General features: G+C 34.9%; 1 protein-coding gene across 1 annotated transcript in view; it reads left to right on the top strand.

Annotated features, from left to right (window-relative positions):
- Nucleotides 1-20,622, top strand: part of LOC118190340 (neurotactin-like) — a 177,520-nt gene that overhangs the window by 59,849 nt on the left and 97,049 nt on the right. Inside the window, exon 2 of the mRNA XM_035361045.2 lies at nucleotides 2,463-2,583. The gene's annotated coding sequence lies outside the window, so the exon portion shown is untranslated. The remainder of the gene's footprint in view (nucleotides 1-2,462; nucleotides 2,584-20,622) is intronic.

Genomic DNA, 20,622 nt, shown 5'->3' with positions numbered 1-20,622 from the left:
ACTGCCTAGGCAGTTATACTTGGAATGTTAGATGATGGAAAAACATTTACAAAAGGAGGCCGAATGAGATGTGCGAGTGTAGAAATAGTGTGTGAGAAACATGGTATGAAATTAAACCAGTCATAATTCAAACGTCATTTAAAAATGTAGTTTATCTAACAATCTAGATGGAACGAAAGAGGATTATTCATTGATGGATCTGAATAACAGAGATTATGAGCTTTAGGAGTAGTATTGGTACCTGGGCCCTACTCCATGTAAAGCAGACCAGATCACGTCGTCTAAACACGTCTTAAGCAATCTTCGCGAAATTCGGGCTTCGTGTATACACGTCTTAAGCATTTTTCGTGCGATTTGAAATTCGTGTAAAGACGTCTTAAGCATTTTTAAAGAAATTCCAAAAACGTTTAAACACGTCTTAAGCAGTTAAAGGGTTAATTACTGGCCAACTCGGTTAGTTGTCTTTGTACAGCTTCGTCTAAAGTTAAGTCAGTTAGAATTAGTAAGATTCTTATTTTCTCATCTTAAGTTAAAGCCCAAGTGGAGGCTTTTCTGTAAGCCCAAGAAGGGGCCGACTGTTGGCATTTCTTTGAGTGAATAAAAGGGTAATTTAACCCTTCTTTGGACTTCTATTTTATAGTTTTAAGGAGACCAGATACTTCCACTCCCATAAAGTTCTAGTAGTCAAGAATAAGTTCTAGTAGTCGCGAGATACTCCCACTCCCATAAAGTTCTAGTAGTCAAGGACACATAAATTAACTGGAACTTTATTATGTATGAACAAGGTATGTGGCACAAATTATATTAAACACAAAATACTCTGTAAAATAGCCATTCTAAAAACAATACAAAATATCACTGTATGATGTGTTCTCCCGCCTTCGTAGCCTGCCTTCGTGGTGTAGTGGTCCGCACGCTCGTTTTTTTACATCCTTGTACGAAGTAAAAATAAAGTATTGTAATTGCGAAAGCAAATATCCATTTTCACCTCTATCGAATGGAATTTCACGACGTTTTTGCTTGACATCTGTACGTAAGGACAGAATAAAGGACTATTTTCCCCCCAAAAAATTCTAAAACTAATTTAAAATGAATTCTGAAGAGAATTTTTCGTGGCGTCTGTGTGTGTACATACGTATATATCTCGCATAAATCAAAAACGAGTAGCCTCAGAACGTTGAAATTTTGTATATAGGACTGGTATAACATGTATATGTGCACCTCGTATTTTGGTTGCAGTCGGCCGTACCAAAAGTATATAAATATATCTGTATATATGTCCACTCTGTTACTCGGCTCAGTGATCTCAGTTTTATTGTTCTTATATGTTTGTCAATTCTGCATTTTTTGCTTTAAAAATGATTGAATTATGTTGTTCTTATCTTCCGGTTAAGGTTTTTATGCCTTTAGTAAATCTCTATGCAATATTTGTAGAATTATCAACAATGTAAAAGCTGTTTAAGTGCAGTTAAGCCTAATTTTTAAGTATCATGGCGGACATGTTTGTTTACATTGGAAAGAGCAGAATAGTAGATTTGTTGCCAGTCTAGAGAAAGTAAACTTCGCAATAACAAAGATAACACCATCTTTTATTATTGCGAATTAAATCATGCTTTATCCATTCTGGAACTTATTCGAGGAAATAAGTGTTTAAGATTCACTTCATAATTTTCAATGCAGACGTCTTGAGTTTTAATGCATTTTTTTCAGTGTCGCGAATTGAGAACTGAATTAATTGAATGAGAAATACTGAATCGTCTGTGAAAAACTGTTTCTTTTGTTGTTGTTGTTCTTTACTTAATTTCTTTTATACATCGTTTTAGATTTATGAATAGAATATATGACAACTATTAGATAATTCTTAAGATGATATAAATTTTGTGCATTCTGAGTTAAAAAATGAACGAAATGTAACGCTGTTAAGTGAACCTAGGGCCAGAGTGTCGCTATGGTTAACAAATATAGTGAATTTTAATGAGAGCATTTATTCTATTGTGTTTTTTGCGCTATAGACGAACTAGATTTAGTTCAATTCAGTAAGTTAAAATGAAATGCAAGAAAAAATGCGTATAATTTAATATTCCGTACAAGGAAGTCATGGGGTGTACACATCAGATTTGTTTATTCTTCCTTTCAGAACTGGAAAATCTTTGCAACGTACGCTAATTCCAAGAAACTTATTTTACTTCAATTAACCATAATGTTCACTACGTTCAATAGTGCTGCACTGAAGAACCAGTTTTATCCATATAAAAATGTATTGTTATTTCTTACTTCTTTGCGTCTTTTTCCTCCAATAAATTAAAAACTAAATATTCTGATTAATATATTTTAAGTATGGATGTTAATTAGAAGTCAGCTTTTAATATGGTCTCTAACTGATTTGAGAGTTTTTTGTATAGAGTAGATTATTTTTTTATGTATACAATGAATATTATGTTAAAAGTAAATTTATTTTGTAGAGAACTGACAAAGAGTCCTTTGCTCAAAAACTGTTGAGGACTGGATATTCCAGCCAAGGATATTTAAAGGATTTGCTTAACAGCAGCATTTTTTCATACAGAAGAAAAATCAGTGAATTGGGTAAGTGATATTTTTCCTAACTTTTAACATCTGGAATCAGCCGTTTTACTTTCCGCTTATTGGAAAAATAGAAAGCTCTTCTCAATCAATGAAACATAACATTTGAATGTGTGTCATAAATGCGCGTTGTTTGATGCTGTAACGAAATAAATCGTTTCAGAGTTATATGTACACTTTGTACACACACACACACACACACACAAAAAAAAAAAAAAAAAAAAAAAAAAGAAAGAAAGAAAGAAAACAGTTCTACATCTCCCGTTCTATTGGACTTGACGAAATTCAATTTGTGTTTTTCAGTTTACGAAAGGGCGATATATATTATATTTTTATATAGCATCCTTTTAACATAGGTATTCTGAAGCACAATCGGACTTTTTGTGAAATGACATACCGATTGTTTTCAATATTTCTACTCTGCGACTCAAGTTATGCCTAAGTATTAAATGTAAAAATTGGTAAGAAACTTACCGGGAAATTAAAAAAAAAATCTTGGCCTACATTTTCCCTGTTTGTGCCAAGAATAAGCCACTTGGCAAAAATTTTAAAATTTTTAATTTATGGTAACCTATTTTCCTTTCATTGCGCACGACGGTAAAAAAAGGTGCATCGTTCGTTCTTTTGAATAATTTGAACTAGGTACACTGCGCAAAACAAAAATGGGATAGTTCTATTCTGTTCTACTGGGCCGGTTGACGAAATTCAAACTGCGTTTTTTATGTCTCGAAAGCGTGACTTAGGATATGTATTAGATTTATATATATAGCATTGTTCTAATATATGTATTTTGACACAAAATCGGACTTTTCCTGAAATGACATGCCGGTTTATTTTCCATATTTCGAGTCTACGTCTCAAATTATGCCTAAATATTAAATTTAGTAAAATCTGGTGAGAAATTTACGGAGAAATTCAAAAATTTATCTTGCAATTTTTTTTCAGTTTGCGCTAAGAATAATTAATTCACTTGGCGAACTTCTTAATACATGGCAACCGATTTTCCTTTCCCTTTTTACATTGTGCATGTGCGAGTAAAAAGGTCACATTTTTCCTACTTTCAAATAATTTTAACAAAGTTCCTAAACCACATTTGATGTCGTTATATCGCTTTCAACAAATATGCCAGAATTCAAAATTTGCCAATATATAAATTCACGTATATCTTCCGAAATTTTGAATAAAAATACTCTCATTTTTTGCAGGTATGCTTAGAAATCTATTTACTTTAAAATGATGGTAAAAATTTTATAGATTATAATTCAAAATTTTTTTTGAAAAATTTATAAAAATTATTTAAAAGTACAAATTTTAAAAATGATAAAAAGTAGACGAATTTTATTCGGAATGAGTCTAAATTTCGAAAAAGGAAGAATCAAATAAGTTTAATAGAAATGATAGATTAATGAATATATACCAAAATTCAATTGAGGAGTTAAAATTTGAGAGCTAATTTTTTCAAATGTACTAGTGCGATTTTTCACAAAACTTGGCAGTTTGGCATAATTTGAGTCGTAGAATCTAAATGTTGAAAAACATCGGTATTTCATGGTAAATCTTTACATTATGGTAACTTGGCGATTTTTTGGCGAAATCTTGGCGACCAACCCTGCTACAGCAAACTGCTAGTTTTGTTTTGGACGCCATTTTGTTTTCACGAAGTAAAGGCATGTTTTTTTTTTTACTCAACATTTTTTCCAACAATCTGCTAGCCGAATTACGCTTATACTATAGAACTTTTATGGAACAAAAATGCTTAATCATGACGCAGATTAGGTGCGAAACTGGGAGAAAGTGCAGAATCGCAAACTGCTTGCCGCGTTTTTAAGAATTTCACATACACGGTATCCATGTACACGTCGACCTATTTTCACTTAAAAAAAATCTCAGAATTGCACAAGAATGGCATTGCGCACACTCTTGACTTTATCTATGTACACATCGACCTATTTTCACTTAAAACGTAAAAAAAAAAATATATATATATATATATATACAAAAATCCAATTCTTCTTACTCTTGTAAAAAGCGCCAAACAGATAAGTGGGCGATTCTGCACTTTAGCAGCGAAATTGTTTCTAAGGGCTTATTAGCTAAAATCACGATCGGAATTTTCCGGAAAATGTCAAATTACATGTCTCATGATCTCTCATTTCTCTGAAACAAAATAATCTGTGTACTTCTCAGATTATTGCTAAAGTCCTAGCTAGTAACTATTATATAGCCTTACCAAAATATCGCCAAACTACTTGTTACCATATTCTAAAGATTAGCCTATTTCGTTTCAGAAAAACTGAGATTTAGTGTCAAAATACCTGTTAGAACAATGCTATATATAAATCTGATATATATCTCGAGTCGCGCTTTGGAGACATGAAAAACGCAAGTTGAATTTCGTCAGTGGCCCAGTAGAACGCAAGATATAGAACTGTCCTTTTCGTGCAGAGTATACTTCTAACTAATGTGCAGAGTGTAATAAATGCTATTAATATTCTAGAACAAATGCTGTTAACGTGTACATCACTATTATAATTAATTAAAGACGTACCTTGCGTCTTATAAATAAGTACCTGCATTACATTGTTACTTTACTTTATTCCCCGTGTACAATAAAATCGGCATTAAAATATAAGTTAATGAGAAAGAATGAACCGAAAGCTGTTGCAGAAAAAATTGTGAAATCGGCAATAACGTCAAGTTGCAAGCTAACAGTCACAACAACATGGAACTTTGGCATGCAGCGTTAGGGTAAAGATTTCCCCATTACTTGATTGCACTGAAGAGATTTTCAAGTGCTTGCTCCTACCATGCAATCGTTGTATACGTGAAATGAAAAATAGACTTATTGAAAGAAGAGCAGCAAGCTGCAGTGCAATTTCAGATAGTTCAAACATCCTTGTGAATCTTCTGTGGCCTCCTGTTTTTCCTGATCCTTCTCTCATCAAAAACCACAATTTCCTCGAGCCGATCACAGTCAAGGTGGCTATTATGTATTAAAATCTTTGTTGTTATTTCTGTAATACAATATTTATTAATTTTATCGGTACAACTCTAATATACGCCCTAATTTCACCAAATGTGGCGATATGTGTTCTGCGCTGGTTTTTGGCGCGATTGCGTGTTCTATGGCAACCCTGTTGACGTTGAAAAATCTTTCGCTGGAGCTCGTTGGTTCGCCTCTGTGTCTGAGAAGATGGGAGGGAAAGATAAAATGGTAGTTATTGAATTGAAGTTCGGCAAAAGGAAATATGATTGTGGCTATCCTGTTGAGGGGTAGTGGGTATTTGGAAGTGTGGAAAGAGGGTCTGGGAGATTATTTTTAATGGCAGTGCATGATAGAAGTAGGGATTTGTGATTTTATTTATTTGTGAACCATAGTATAAATTTTCTGGATAGTGTGTCTGGCTGTCATGTAAATACGATAGTGATTACGTGGCGGCATGTTAAAGGCGGTATGAAATTTATATATCTGCTATTCGAAAATGCATTAATTCATGGTAAGTGCATTTTATTTTATCCTTGTTCTTATTTTGTGGAATGTAATGTTCATTGTTTTTTTTAGTATGAATTTCTGTCGTTATTGTTGTTTTTTTGAATTGTCTGAAATTTATTTTAGTTATTTTGTTGATTAATGCATACCATCTGAATTCTGCAATTCGTAGATGTTTTTTAAAGTTGAAACAGAACGCTGTGTACATGGTATTATTTGAAATTTATTGTTGTTATGTTATTTTATTAAAGCGAGGAGTGCGTAGATCGTAGATTCCTTCCTTGCCTAAATTGTGCAATTCGTAGAATTTTTTTCAAGTTTAAATAGGATGTTGTGTACATGGTATTCTTTGAAATTTATTGTTGTTATGTTAATTTATTAAAGCGAGGTGTGCGTAGTTTGTAGATTCGTTCGTTGCCTACATTGTGCAATTCGTAGATGTTTTTTTAAGTTAAAACATGTCGCTGTGTACATGGATTCTTGTCAAATATTTTTGGTTAGAAACTTTACGTTTTTGCTATCTACATTTTTTGTTTTTGTTTCGGATTTTTAGCTAAATTGTGTGCTCAAAACGTAGTTTTTGCATGTGCGAAAACCGCGTTTTTGGAGACATTTTAGGCTAAAAGTTCAAAATGTAGACAAAAAATTTAGATAGTAATATGGCAGCGTGAAGTTTCTCGGCAAAAATATTTGGCGACTTGAGGGCGCATATCAGAGTAGTTCCATTTTATCTAAATCAGTCATGCATTTGACATAACTTTCAAAGGTTAACGTGCCGCCAACCGCGATAGTAGTTAGTGACTCTGAATGCCGCAGCGAAGGGCCCGGATTCGAATACCGGAGAAGGCATGGGTGTTTGTAAATGTATAGTGTCTGAGCGGCATGGGGGCAACTGTGTTGAAAAGGTTTATTAGCCTTATGTTTTACTATTTTTTGTATTCTTATTATTTTTTAGCTTTATAAATATAAACAAGCTATCGATACAAACTCAGACACTCTAATTTCCCAAAATTTCGAATTTAATTAATGTGATAGCTGCGCTTCATGTATTGACGCAGTGTTTTAAATAGTTGGCATGCAGTTGCTTCACTTGATTCTTAAATCACTTTGTTTAGAAATATTCAACCTGTTTCTTGTTTCCGTAAAAAGTTATTGCCTTGATTAATGCTTGCTTTCACTGGGTCAGAAGAGGGGAAAAATCAATAATGTTTGTCCGGTAACAACCTTAATTTTGGAATATTTTCAGGGGCGTAGCTAGAGGGGGGCATCTGTCCCCGGGCGCAGAATCCAAGGGGCGTCAAACTGATGTTATGACATTTTAGAATTAAATGTTTTCCATCCTTGGCAAGCAGTAGGGGGCGCGAAATCTTCACTCGTCCCTGGGCGCTGAAAACCCTAGCTACGACTGTGTAGCCCTGAACACGTTTTTAAGGTTGAAAGAAAAAATTTTTCTCGGATGACTTTTAAATTCCAAAACTTATCGTACCTATGCGTTTTAAATACGACTTGACTTATTTGCATCATAAAGTTTTATATCAATAGCCAATTAATTATAAATTTCATTAATACGTTTTTTATAATCAACGGAATCTTGATTATGCTGAACAATTGCTGGTACATATAATTTTCCTTTTGTCCGTATCACAAAAGCGAGTCCAAGATTAATAGCACCTCCGGCGTTTAAAAACATAAATACAAATGAAAACAGACTGTACGTAAAGTTGAAAGAAGAATCAATAAATTTCAGCATATAGAAACTTCTCCGATATATTCAAGTGAATCTTGTCAGTATACTTGATATATCGGATTCACTTGATAATGCTGTTACGGCAGATATCTACAGCATAAGTGGATACATTGAACATCTGTGAAAAATGTAAAATAACTTAATAAATTTACGTTTCTGTCAGTATAATAAAATTTGGTATTGGTTCCATAGTTCCCTTGCTAATGATTTTTAATGTCTCGCGAGCATAATCCTGTAATGAATAACCCTAAATTACAAAAGTATTTTACATTCAATAAAAACTATAAAACCATGCATTTGCATGCATCCGTAGTCTGGTACCACAGACGCATGATAAAAAGAACAAGCAACCAGTGGTGTGTTGGAAAATTCTTAGAAATGAAAGACGTTCACCTGTTTGTTTTCCTTTTTTGTTCACGACCAATTACCCGCGATGAACATCGATGCTAACAAACCATTCCCTGCTTTCAATCCCAGAACTCCCCTCGTGGTTCGATGCTTAAATGCGCATGCGTAACAATTCAGTATATCCTATCGATCGCATCAGTAAAAGACAATCAATATTGTGGTTATCTGTACTCTACTAACCTTCTTTCCTAGCCATTGATACCACGGTCCCGGCTGCTCACGTTATCGCATGTAGATTTTGTTGTTTGCTGAATCAAAGCTGATCGACCGTTTTGCAAAGTTGAATACACTAGTAGAATAAAGTGATTGTTCTAAAATATAGCTTTGGTATACCACAGCAAAAACCTTTTGTGATGGTAGAGTTATATTTACTTTAGAATAACATCTATCGATTGTGATCTAGATAATTATATTCTTTTTTTTCTTTTAAAAGTGTGTAGCCCTGAACACGTTTTTAAGGTTGAAAGAAAAAATTTTGAAAATTCAGTGACTATTATTGTAGATTAAGATCGTTTTTGTATTAATTTTTTGTAGTAATATTTATAAAAGATGATTAATAGTTTCCCTTGTATAGTTCAGTTAGCGTGTTAAAATTGTTTGTTGGAATATGAGGCCCTTATACATGACCTGTAGATGCAAAAGCAAGCTGATGTCCTCTGAATACCATTTTGATAATTAACACTGCTTTCTGCTGTGTTGTTTGTTTGGAATGATATTTCGCGTCATGATTTATTTTAATCTACGTTTTGACTGACCTGCTTGAAAGATCAGCATATTGCTTTAAAAGGTATGAAGAAGTACTTATAAAGGATGATTCTCAAAGAGGTCCAACTTATTTGCATATAGCCATTGCGTGTTTCATATGAGATAGCGATATCGTTACGTGTTATACGTTTGGAAATGGATATTTCGTACTTTCTGTATCAAATGGGTAATTTATGTTATGCAGAATTAGCGAATAACAAAATTCAAAGCATTTTAATATTTTTTTGGTGTGTCTTATCAAATGCTCCATCATTTATGTGGGGTCATTTTTGCGATTTTCTGGCAGCACGGGTGTGCGAAAAGTCGAGTTCTTCTGCTAAGGATTTGTAGTTAATTCTTGGATTAATACCAAACTGATTCCTCAGACCGTCATCGTTAAAACTAGGAAGGCCCTTCACTACACGACTCCAGTGTTTTAATATTTAGAATTTCATTTCTGCCGGTGTGTTCTTTAGCTGCATGTTCGCCAATATTTGTGCTTATATTTCGGGCAACCCTCGTAACCTGGTGCCCTAATTTATATTCAGAAAGCACCATAAGAAGTTGCAAATCACGTCCTTGTAATTTAGATATCTTTTAACAATCCAATAGACTCTTCTAAGCTGATATTATGAAACTGGATCGCATTTAATGTGACATGACGAAGACTCCTAAAACAAGCGAAATATAGCAGCAGCTGTGCGTGAAGAAAATTTGCATAATGATGCAAACTTTTGACCTGAAAAAAATCGCAGTCGGAATAACTTTAATGTTTTCTAGATGACTCGAAAAGAAAACCAAGTTTATTCCCACGTCGGAGTTTTTAAACTAGAATACAGGATGATATAGAACTAGGCTAAAGGAATGAAGTCCTGGCTCTTCTACTGTTTAAAAGAATGCAACGTGAATAAGTTCCAGCTTTCATATTGTTTTGCCAATTTCACTTTCGCCTTCTTGTGATGTTAAAAGCAGGTCTGGAAAGGTTTTAATTATGTATGTAGGAACAAGTTACTATTATGAGAAAAGTATATAAGTAACGTTTAAAGGTCCTACAAACCTTAATGTCTGACACAAGAATTCTGCCTGTTCATCAAATACTCTTTGCTCAGCTATTAATAATAATAATAATAATATACACGTCGAACAGAACTTTTATCATTTTTTTCATCTTCCAGAAACCAAAAACACAGGAATAAAATGTTCTATGTATGTGTTTTCCATGTAATATCCAATTTGGAGACTCCCTTTTATAGTTCAGGTAACAACCGCTAGAAGGTCACGCAATGGCTGAGGTCGATTTTTTATCACCCCCGTTAATTGAACAATGACCTGCGTCGAAGATAAGGGAGTGGAGATTTTCAAGAGGTCACATTCCATCGGTTCCATTGTGTTCCGTTGGGAACAATTGGATCATTTGTATGGCTCCGTAGTTTTATTAGAGGCTGCATTTCCTCGCTTATTTACAAATGTTTGATATATAGATAGAATTGTCGTCAGAATTCAATTACTTTTTTTCTTTTGCGTTTTTCAGCGTTTGATTGTTGTTTCTATAGTCGCGATTTTAGGTATTGTCCTGTATTATGTGTGACTTTTACGGTAGCAAACGTGCATGTAAAGTGTGACTATTTGTGTTGTTTAGAAAGTTATGTCTGTTCAATGAATTTAGTATAGGATTTAAAATAGGAAAGAACATTTAGAAGGTGTTATGAATTAGTTGGCAAAAGGGCTGAAATAATTGTAAGGCTTTCGTGTTAACTTGTAACGTTGCGCGCCTCCAACTTGCACGCAACCAAGAGGTGACTGTGACAACTGGATAAAATACAGAATCTTGTGAAGGGTTTAAGTCCCTTTTTATTCAACGTAATAAATTACAATTGCGTGCTCTTGACGCTCACAGACTGCGCCTACTTGGCAGTCAAATAAAAATAATAACCTGAAAAGAAACTAAAGACAAGATTCTAACTACGAGGCTCTCTAAAATAACAACTCACCGCGTTTCACAATACCGCTGCTAATTCAGCAGACTTGAAGCTCACTTGAACGATTAACAGTACTTCCCGCCAAGCACATAGGCCGACACGCGGGGTTCTTCAATTTCTCGCTAACTACCTCCGCGCTCGTGAAGTAAGAATATCACCCACCGAACTCGTTTCCTTCTATTTAAATCATAATACTTCCGCTGATAATTTGAATCCTTGCGCGTTCTACTAAAATTTACATATTCTGGCATTGGCAGTTCCAGGGTAAAGTAAGGCTTGACAGGAAAGATAGTTTAAACTTAAAATAAATGTTAGTTAAAACAAATATAAACCCTACATTTGCCGCTGCCAGAATTTGGAAAACTTGGAAGCAGGTCCTACAAACGACCTGTTGTAAGTTTCTCTAATTCTGAACTAATTGGCGAGAACCTCGTTTACACAAAAAAATATCTTATGTAACAATTTGTATACTAAAATTCTGTTGCTCGTTATAAAGCTCTCTTCTTACAGCAACTTTTCCTGGACTTCATCAATCAATCTTGGTCTTTCCTTCCAGCATCTGGAAGGAATAAGTATCAGTATCTTTCTAAATACATTATAATGTACACTTTCTTGACACAATAAATTTTTGTTTTTAAACGATTCGTTTTTCTTATTTATTGCTTACTTCACATTCATTCAATTTTTCAAGCATTAATTTAACTTTACCCTGGCTCTCCACCGAGTATGGTGTCAAACGGGAATATTCGTGTTTTAGTCTTACAACACTTCCCCTAACCACCATGATTTGTTAGAATTCAACGACCGAATAGACACACCTTACTCGACATTCTACAACACAATGAGCTACTTTAATATTCTTAAAAATTCAAATGTAGGTGGAGAACCCTACAAAACACATTCATTCTAACTTCCCCCTCATTCATCTTTAAACATGCAGGCTTTCGCACTAAAGCATGACTTTATCTACAATTTAATACTTAAATTTTGACTTCATTGCTTTTAAGCATTCACTTTTAGCATCTACAATTTTATGCTTCTAGACTAAATTTTACTTTTACATAACATTCAAGTATTTACGTACATTTACAAAATTTTACTACATATGATTTTTACAATTTACCATAAAATGAATAAGAGAAAATAAATTTTTACTTTACTCAATCTTCGCCAAGCTGGCGGCACTGAAACTAAAATTCTTATTAATACAAGAATACGAAGTTATTTTTATCTTCAGCCAAATTTTGGCTTTAACATAACAGAATTAGTCTTTCGACAAACAGAAAATGCTTGTTTTTAGCTTTTACACTTAAAGAAATTAAAGAAAATAATACTTTTGCCTTAGCTAAATAAAGTAAAACAAAACTAAGTCTCAACCGAGACATATTGACTTTCGTCAAAACATAGAACTTCGTACTTATGCATAACATTTCGGAACAAAAGAGAAAAAAAAAAATATAGAAGGTTTTAACTTATCTTTGAGTTTTCGATGCTTGAAACTCCGTCATTCGTTTTTGGCAAAATTGTTCCCAAGTTAGAGGTTTCATGGATGTCAATCTTCTCCTTATTGCCCTCCGAGTATCGTCCACACTTTTTCTTTTGCGTCCTCTACATGCTGGCCTCTTGGCGGAGTAATCGTCTGGTTGTTGGCATTTCCGTTTCTCCCTGGGACGGCTGGTCTTGACGTCCTCCGGTCTGGAGTCCTTCTTGAATTTCTTCTGTTCCTCGTATTTTTGTGCCTCCTGTTGCCGTTTCAGTTTCCGGAACGGCGGCCTTGCTGGCACCTGACTCTGTGGCCGTGTGCGCGTTCTCCTTGATGTATAATTTTTCCTACAATCCTTTGTAGGTGGTGTTTTTCTCTTTACCACGGTTTCTTTACCCGGTTCATCTGTATTTTTGTTTTTCTTAAACGCTGGAGTTTGCAAGTTATTTTTTCTCTTTGCTACCGACGTCCGGGTTGTAGAAGTGCTAGGTCTCTCTTCAGTTCTCTGTTTTTTGGGTGGTGGAATAGTTGTTGTCTCTGGACCTTCTATTTCGTTTAGACTTGAGTCCTGCAAGAAACTTTTAAGGATTTCAAAATCATTTGGATTATAGTATTTTTTCACCTGGTCGGGACTTGCTTTACAGATTTCCCCTCTCTCGTTCTTAAGATATAAGACTACTCCTTTGATTTCCTGAATTACATAGGGGCCTTCAAACTTTGGAGCTAGCTTTGCCGTAAAATTGTCTGGGGCACTTGATAAAGAAAATTTCCGCTTCAATACTTTATCCCCAACTTTAAAATCTGCTTCACGGCGTTTTCTATCGTAATATAGTTTCTGCCTATTTCTTGCCGTATCCGAGGTTTTAAGCGCCTGATCAATCAACTTTTGCACATCTTTTTGTTTAAACTCCTGCTCTCTTTGTTGCACAAAGAATAATTTATCTAATGGCGTAATTAATTTTCGGCCTAAGAATAATTCTGCTGGAGTTTTTCCCGTAGTATCATGATGTGCCGTTCTTAAAGCATAAGCTAATTCATTTATGTAGCCATCCCAGCGTTTGTGATGTGTGCTCACGTAACTGCGAATTATTTTTACTATGTTTTTATTAACTCTTTCTGCTATGTTAGCCTGTGGTCTATACGGAACCATTTTGATATGGCGTATGCCAAGTCCATTGCATATGTTTTCAAATATTTGACTAATGAATTGTTTTCCGTTATCGCTAATGACTTTTATCGGTGCACCGTATTTTAAAATGTATCTGTGTAAGAATGCATCTGCGACTGTTTTGGCTGACGCGCGTTTAAGTGGAACAATTTCTGTCCATTTTGAAAAATGATCTACTATTACTAAAAGAAAACGATTTTTATTTAATTCGCTCTGGGGGAAGGGACCAAGGATATCTATGCCTAAAATTTCATTCGGAAATGTAGCGCGAATGCTATTTAAGTACCCGGCCGGGCTGTAATTAATATCATTTATTAACTGACATTGATTGCAGGACCTGACATAAGCCGTTACTATTTTGTATAATTGCGGGAAATATACCGCCTCGCGTACCCTTTTTAAAGTCTTTCTGACCCCGAGGTGGCCCGCTGTTTTTGCTTCGTGCAACTCCTTCAAAATGCTTAATCGAAGCGAGGCTGGGATGACTGGCTTATACTCAAGATTTTCGTTTGTTGTTTTCGTATAAAATAATAAATTATCTATTATTTCATAGCTTTTTGCTCTATTTCTTATCGCATCGATATCTGTATGCTCAAAGCTTTCGGGGTCTTTCAAATAAGCATAGATATTTCCAAATTCAGGATCAGCTTTCAGTTCAGTAATAACCGTATCTCTAGAATCTAAAATTTTTGAAGTCAACACAGCGCATTTAAGTTCATTTCCTTCATCGTCCAGTTTTATACGAGAAAGTGCGTCAGCTACATTGTTTTCCTTACCCGGTTTATATTTTATTGTGATATTATATTCTTGGAGTTTTAAAGCCCATCTTATTAACCTGGGCGTTAGGTTTTTCCCCGAGTAAAGTCTACCAACAGCCGCATGATCCGAAAAGACTGTTACTGGCGATTTGCCGAAATAAACTCGAAATTTGTGTACAGCCATTAATACGGCTAATGTTTCTCTTTCTGTAGCTGTATAATTCCTTTGTGTCTGATTCAACGTTTTACTAAAAAATGCCAGAGGATGGTTATTTTGCATAAGAACCGCACCCACCGCATAGTCTGACGCATCTGCTGCAATTTCCAGGTTTTCGTCCCCCTCCGGGAATTTTAAAACAGGGGCATTAATAAGCGCTTCTTTTAATCTTTCAAAAGCTGTGTTAGCTTCCGCTGTCCACGTAAATTTAGCCCTTTTTTTTTTTTTGATTACTAAGAGTGGTTCAACAATATTAGCGAAATCTTTTATATAAAAGATCGATAGTAAGAACATAACCTAAGGAAGGAAGAAAGTTTCTTGGCGGTGTTGGGCGGTGGGAAATTCTTAATAGCTTTTATTTTTGAATCTTGCGTTTCTATACCCTTTTGCGAAACTTTATAACCGAGATATTTAAGTTCTTTAGTTGCGAACTTGCATTTTGAGGCGTTAATTGTAAGACCGGCCTCTTTTAATAATTTAAAAACTTGTTCGAGGTCATTAATGTGTTGTTCCAACGTACTACTCGTTATAATTATATCATCTAGATAAATTAAAGTTGATTTTCCTAGGACAGGCTTTAGAACAATGTCCATAGCTCTCTGGAATGTTGATGGGGCCCCACACAACCCAAACGGCATGCGTAAAAATGCATAAGTGCCCGATTTTGTTATAAACGCAGTTTTATGTATATCTTCGGGTCTCATAGCTATTTGATAGTAGCCAGACGTTAAGTCCAAAGTAGACATATATCTTGTCGATTTGATCTGTCTAATGATCTCGTCTATAACCGGCAAAGGGTAAACTAGAAATTTGGTAATACTATTTAGTTTTCTGTAATCACAGCAAACCTCCAAGCCCTTTTATCCGAAGGAGGAAACTCGTTCTTTTTCCTACATAGTACGACTGGACTCGCGTACTCACTATTTATGGGCGTTATTATTTTATTCTTTAACATCTCCTGAATATGTTCTTCGATGATTAAGTCTTTTTGTTTGTCATAACGGTATGGCTTAGTCCTACAAGGTTTTTCGGCATTTAATTGAATCTTGTGCGTCACTATTTGGCAGTTTCCTGGTTTTTCTGAAAACAAATGAGAAAAATTACTCACCACTTGCTGTATTGCTTTACTTTCATGGTCATTCAGATGGCTAAGGTCCAATTGCGGTGTCTCCACAGGTTCCACCACCCTCTGGTCCATCTCCAACACCACGGAACTATCTTGAAAATTTAATTTGGCCCTCGTGGCCCTTAAAAAGTCCATACCTAAAATAAGAGAATGTTGCAGATCTTTCACCACAAAAATTAATACTTTGAGACTTTCCTCTTTTACCTGTAAGTTTAATGATAATTTCCCGATGCAGTGACATGTTTTTCCTTGCGCCGGTATAATTTCCGTATTTTTGGTTTTAAATAGTCGTACCCTATAAAAATTCTTTTTGAAGAAATTTTCACTCATAAAATTTCCTTCTGCTCCTGTATCGATGAGGGTTTCTACTGGTACCTTGCCAGCCAGGTCTTGTATAATTGGTAGCTGGGAGTTTTTTACGATGACCGTATTTAAATGTCTATTTGAGGGTTTTTTTAAAACTTCCGGGGTCTAGACCCTCCCTTTCACAGGCCCCTCTACTCGTTTAAAGCTTTCCTTTCAATCTGTGTCTTCTGGGTACGCGGATGTTTATTTTCAAATTTTCTTTTTGGGCCTTGACCTTCGAATTTCGATGAGTTAGCTTGATAGTTCTTTCCCCCATAAGAGCGATTTCCATTTCTGGTTTCCTCATTTGAAGATTTCCTTCGGGTACTTTGAGAATATGTTTCCCCTCTCGCTTTTTCCGCTATTCTGCGATTTTGAAACTTCACCGCCAATTCGAAGAGTTCCTGCAATGTGCTTGGGTTTCTAATTTCAAAGTAGTCTTGAACAGCGGGTAACAATCTTGGTAATATTATTTCAATAATCTCCGCATCGGGTTTCTTTCCATACAGCATATTCGTTAGCTTGATTTTTCGTAGAATAAAGTCCGTCAATTCTGCTGTATCCCGTTGATAGAAACTATATAGTTCGGCTTCCAGCCGTGCGCGATCTTTCACTATGGGGAAGGCCTTTACTAACGATTTTTTGAAATTGTCAAATGTATATATCTGGCTTCCAAATTCCCCTAATAAAAATTTGCCTATGTTTTTCCACCATAGCGCGGCCTGTCCTCTTAGTGCTGATGTGGCGATGGCAACTTTTTGTCTCTCAGGAACAGGGTAGAGCTGAAAGTGGTTTTCTAGACCTTCTAGAAATACCGACACCGAATTTTTTCCGTCGAAATGGACGTTTGGCTTGATTGACGCTCTCAAAGTCTGGACCAGGTATCCAAATCCTTCCAACTGAGTTGTCATTTCTTGGTGTTGTCCAGCGGCTTCCATCCAATTTTCGGCCATTTCAGTTCGATAAGTGTTCGGGCGCCAATGTAACGTTGCGCGCCTTCAACTTGCACGCAACCAAGAGGTGACTGTGACAACTGGATAAAATACAGAATCTTGTGAAGGGTTTAAGTCCCTTTTTATTCAACGTAATAAATTACAATTGCGTGCTCTTGAGGCTCACAGACTGCGCCTACTTGGCGGTCAAATAAAAATAATAACCTGAAAAGAAACTAAAGACAAGATTCTAACTACGAGGCTCTCTAAAATAACTAACTCACCGCGTTTCACAATACCGCTGCTAATTCAGCAGACTTGAAGCTCACTTGAACGATTAACACTACTTCCCGCCAAGCACATAGGCCGACACGCGGGGTTCTTCAATTTCTCGCTAACTACCTCCGCGCTCGTGAAGTAAGAATATCACCCACCGAACTCGTTTCCTTCTATTTAAATCATAATACTTCCGCTGATAATTTGAATCCTTGCGCGTTCTACTAAAATTTACATATTCTGGCATTGGCAGTTCCAGGGTAAAGTAAGGCTTGACAGGAAAGATAGTTTAAACTTAAAATAAATGTTAGTTAAAACAAATATAAACCCTACAAACTAACCAGTTATTATGATTTTGATCTTTACTCTAACTTGTTCCTATATTCCTCACCAGTACGCAAATCCGTTTTTAGTGTATTTCAGCTGAGGACTTTTGGACCTTAGTCAAAGAATTTCTGGCATTCGCGCTGCGCTGTTAAAATTCTACCAGGTGGCTAAGGTTGGGCTAAGGTTCCTTTATATATTAATTGGAATGGATGTTAATTCTTCCAGAAGTGATCTAAAACAGTGGTTCTCGGCCTTTTTTTTCCATATGCACCCCTTTCACCATTGCTAGAAGGTCATATCCCCCCTTCTTTCCAAAATTTGCAAAGTACATATACATTTATTTAAATTTATATTATTTTTTAATGTATTGTATAAACAGAAAATGTACAGAAAATGTTAATAAATACCAAAACTTGAATAAAAGTATATATATTTTTTTTATTTGTAAATTAAAACTAAATACTTAAAGCAGACTACACCACCTTCAGGAAATAGGGGGAATTTCCCCTATGGTGGAAAAAACCCTATTATAAAACAACTCATTTTATGATTCTGTACTTAAAATTTTGGCTTTATATTGTGTGTATATGCGACTATTCTGATGAACGACTTTCTCAGTTGTATTTATGAGAAAACTGACATTCTATTTGATAGATTGGCGAATTCATGGCCACCTTTATACGTGTGTGCCCTTACGAGTTTCAGCATACTTCATTTTTTCGTGACTTTTTACTTCCTTGTACGAAATAAACGAAGTAAGAAGTAATTGCGAAAATTTCGGAAATGATATTTCAACGAAAAAGTCCATTTTGACCGCTATGGAATCCGTTTGAACGATGTTTTTGCGTGACATTTGAACCTACGGGCAGAATAAAGAAATCTTTTTTCTCAAACAGATTGTAAAATGCATTCAGAAGAGATTTTTTTCGTGACATTTGTACCTACATACGTATGTATGTATCTCGCGTAACTCAAAAACGAGTAGTCTCAGCATATTGAAATTTTGTTTATGAGACTGCTACAACATGTAGCTTTTTGCTTTAAAAGTGATTGAATTATGTTGACTTATGTTTCGGTTAAGGTTTATATGCCTTTATTTAATCTGCATGCAATAGTTGTGGAATTATCAACAATTTAAATATTGTTTAGTTGATACTAAGCGTAACGAAGCCGTCATTTGTTTACATTTGAAGAGAATTTAGTTAGATGGTGCACCAACTTCAATGTCTTTTTGCCGAGTGGGACCGGAAGTAAACTTTCAGCATTGTGCACTGAAAATTTTGTCTTCTTGTCCGCCTGCCGAATTATTTGTTTTGGCGTAAATTTAACTGCAAAAATTGGTAGTTTTAACTATTTTTAAACTTATTTGGTGTTTTACGTTTTTCTGTTTTTTACAATTTTTGATGAAGATGTTTGCGTTTTTACGTATTTGCCTTGCTGCGAAGTGAGAACTGAATTAATTGAATGAGAAATATATCTCTAATGAAATTCGAGGAAATAAGTTTAAATGAAGTGCAACAAAAAGTGTGTACAATTGAATAGGTCGTACAATGAAGTCACCTGGTATCCACATCAGATTTTTTAAACAAAAAGAAGAGAACTCCTAAAGTAGCCAGTGCTGTTGGGGGGGAGACTCAGAAACGGAGGCTGTAGTAGGGGTGATGGTCAAGAGATATTTCCCGTTCGGGCTGATTTGATAATAAAATTGTCAAGGCTGTTTTGGGAAAAGTCTGATTTGAGACATCACTAATAGAACACACAAAATAATAGGCAGTAGAAATTGATCTTGGTCTTTGAAAAAGGTTCATATAGGAAGATAGATTTATACGAATCACGTGATTTTGTTGGCATAACGAACAGAGGGTAGACAAAATCACTTTTCTTTATGTTTTTGGCGAGGTTGGATGTTGGGGGGGGGGAAGCTCGAAAACGGAGGCCTTAGTGGGGGGTGATGCTCAAGAGATATTTCCCGTTCGGGCTGATTTGATAATAAAATTGTCAAGGCTGTTTTGGGAAAAGTCTGATTTGAGAGATCACTGTAGATCTTAGCTTCTGTTAACTGAGAACCGAAACGTGAAGTAATGGTAAATCCCTCTTGTGCAGTCAAAGCGGGTGAATTTGGAAGTAAATTTCAGCGGCTTATATTCGTGTCTGGTATCACATCGCATGTTGCGTTTATTAAAAAAGTCAAGCAATACCTTTTTTAAAAAAATAAAATCATATTTAGTAACATTGAATAAACTGTGAAGACCGATCAGAATTTAGTGATATTTTCTTCCTTTTCGTTTTATTTCACTTTAATAAGGTGTTTGAATTAACAGTTAAAAATATTAATTAATTGAAATCGAAAATTTTAAAACAGTGCCGCTTTAGGAAGAGATAAATTAACTGTACGTTTTGCAAAATGTGGTGGCTGAAAAATTCTTCAGAATAACGTGCCAACTGTGAAGTTGTTTTCCCCGATAGATGAGACTTTTGGTGAGAAACTTATTTTACAGAATAACATTTTAATTATTTTTATTAATGAATATAAATAATCCGAAAATTACTTTTTATATATAATATAGGTCTTGCTTTTAGTTTATCAATGACTTCTAAAATCTTACTCATCTTTTAGGACCAAAAATATAGAAATTCTAACTTTTACTTCATACTTATGTCACGTTGTACACTCCGTCTAGTTTATTTGGCAGGTATATAACGTAAAATCATGCAATAAAAATGAAAGAAAATTACGTGCATGTTATTGTGAAAGTGAAAATTAATTTCAAACAAGCCGTGTGTAGAAGAATATTGTTGAAATTTGTCAGAGTTGGATACCTTTTATTCAGTGATATCTTCGTGGAAATAAAAATAATACATTAAAAATATTTTATTACATTTCATTTACTGCGTATTTGAATTTATTGTAAAATGCGAATATTGAGGAAAATTATTTTATCTAAAAAAAGCAGTGTGAGTAGAATCAAAGCCATTATAAAATTTATTTAACTCTCAGTAATTAAAGGTGAATTTCCAATATGTTTTAATTAAATTCGGTTA

Source organism: Stegodyphus dumicola, chromosome 2 (assembly GCF_044657685.1).
Source record: "Stegodyphus dumicola isolate Sdum_Otavi_A_Nest chromosome 2, ASM4465768v1".
Classification (NCBI taxonomy): Eukaryota; Metazoa; Arthropoda; class Arachnida; order Araneae; family Eresidae; genus Stegodyphus; species Stegodyphus dumicola.
The sequence above is the reverse complement of the archived record's forward strand: the minus strand, read 5'-3'. Positions and strand labels throughout refer to the sequence as shown.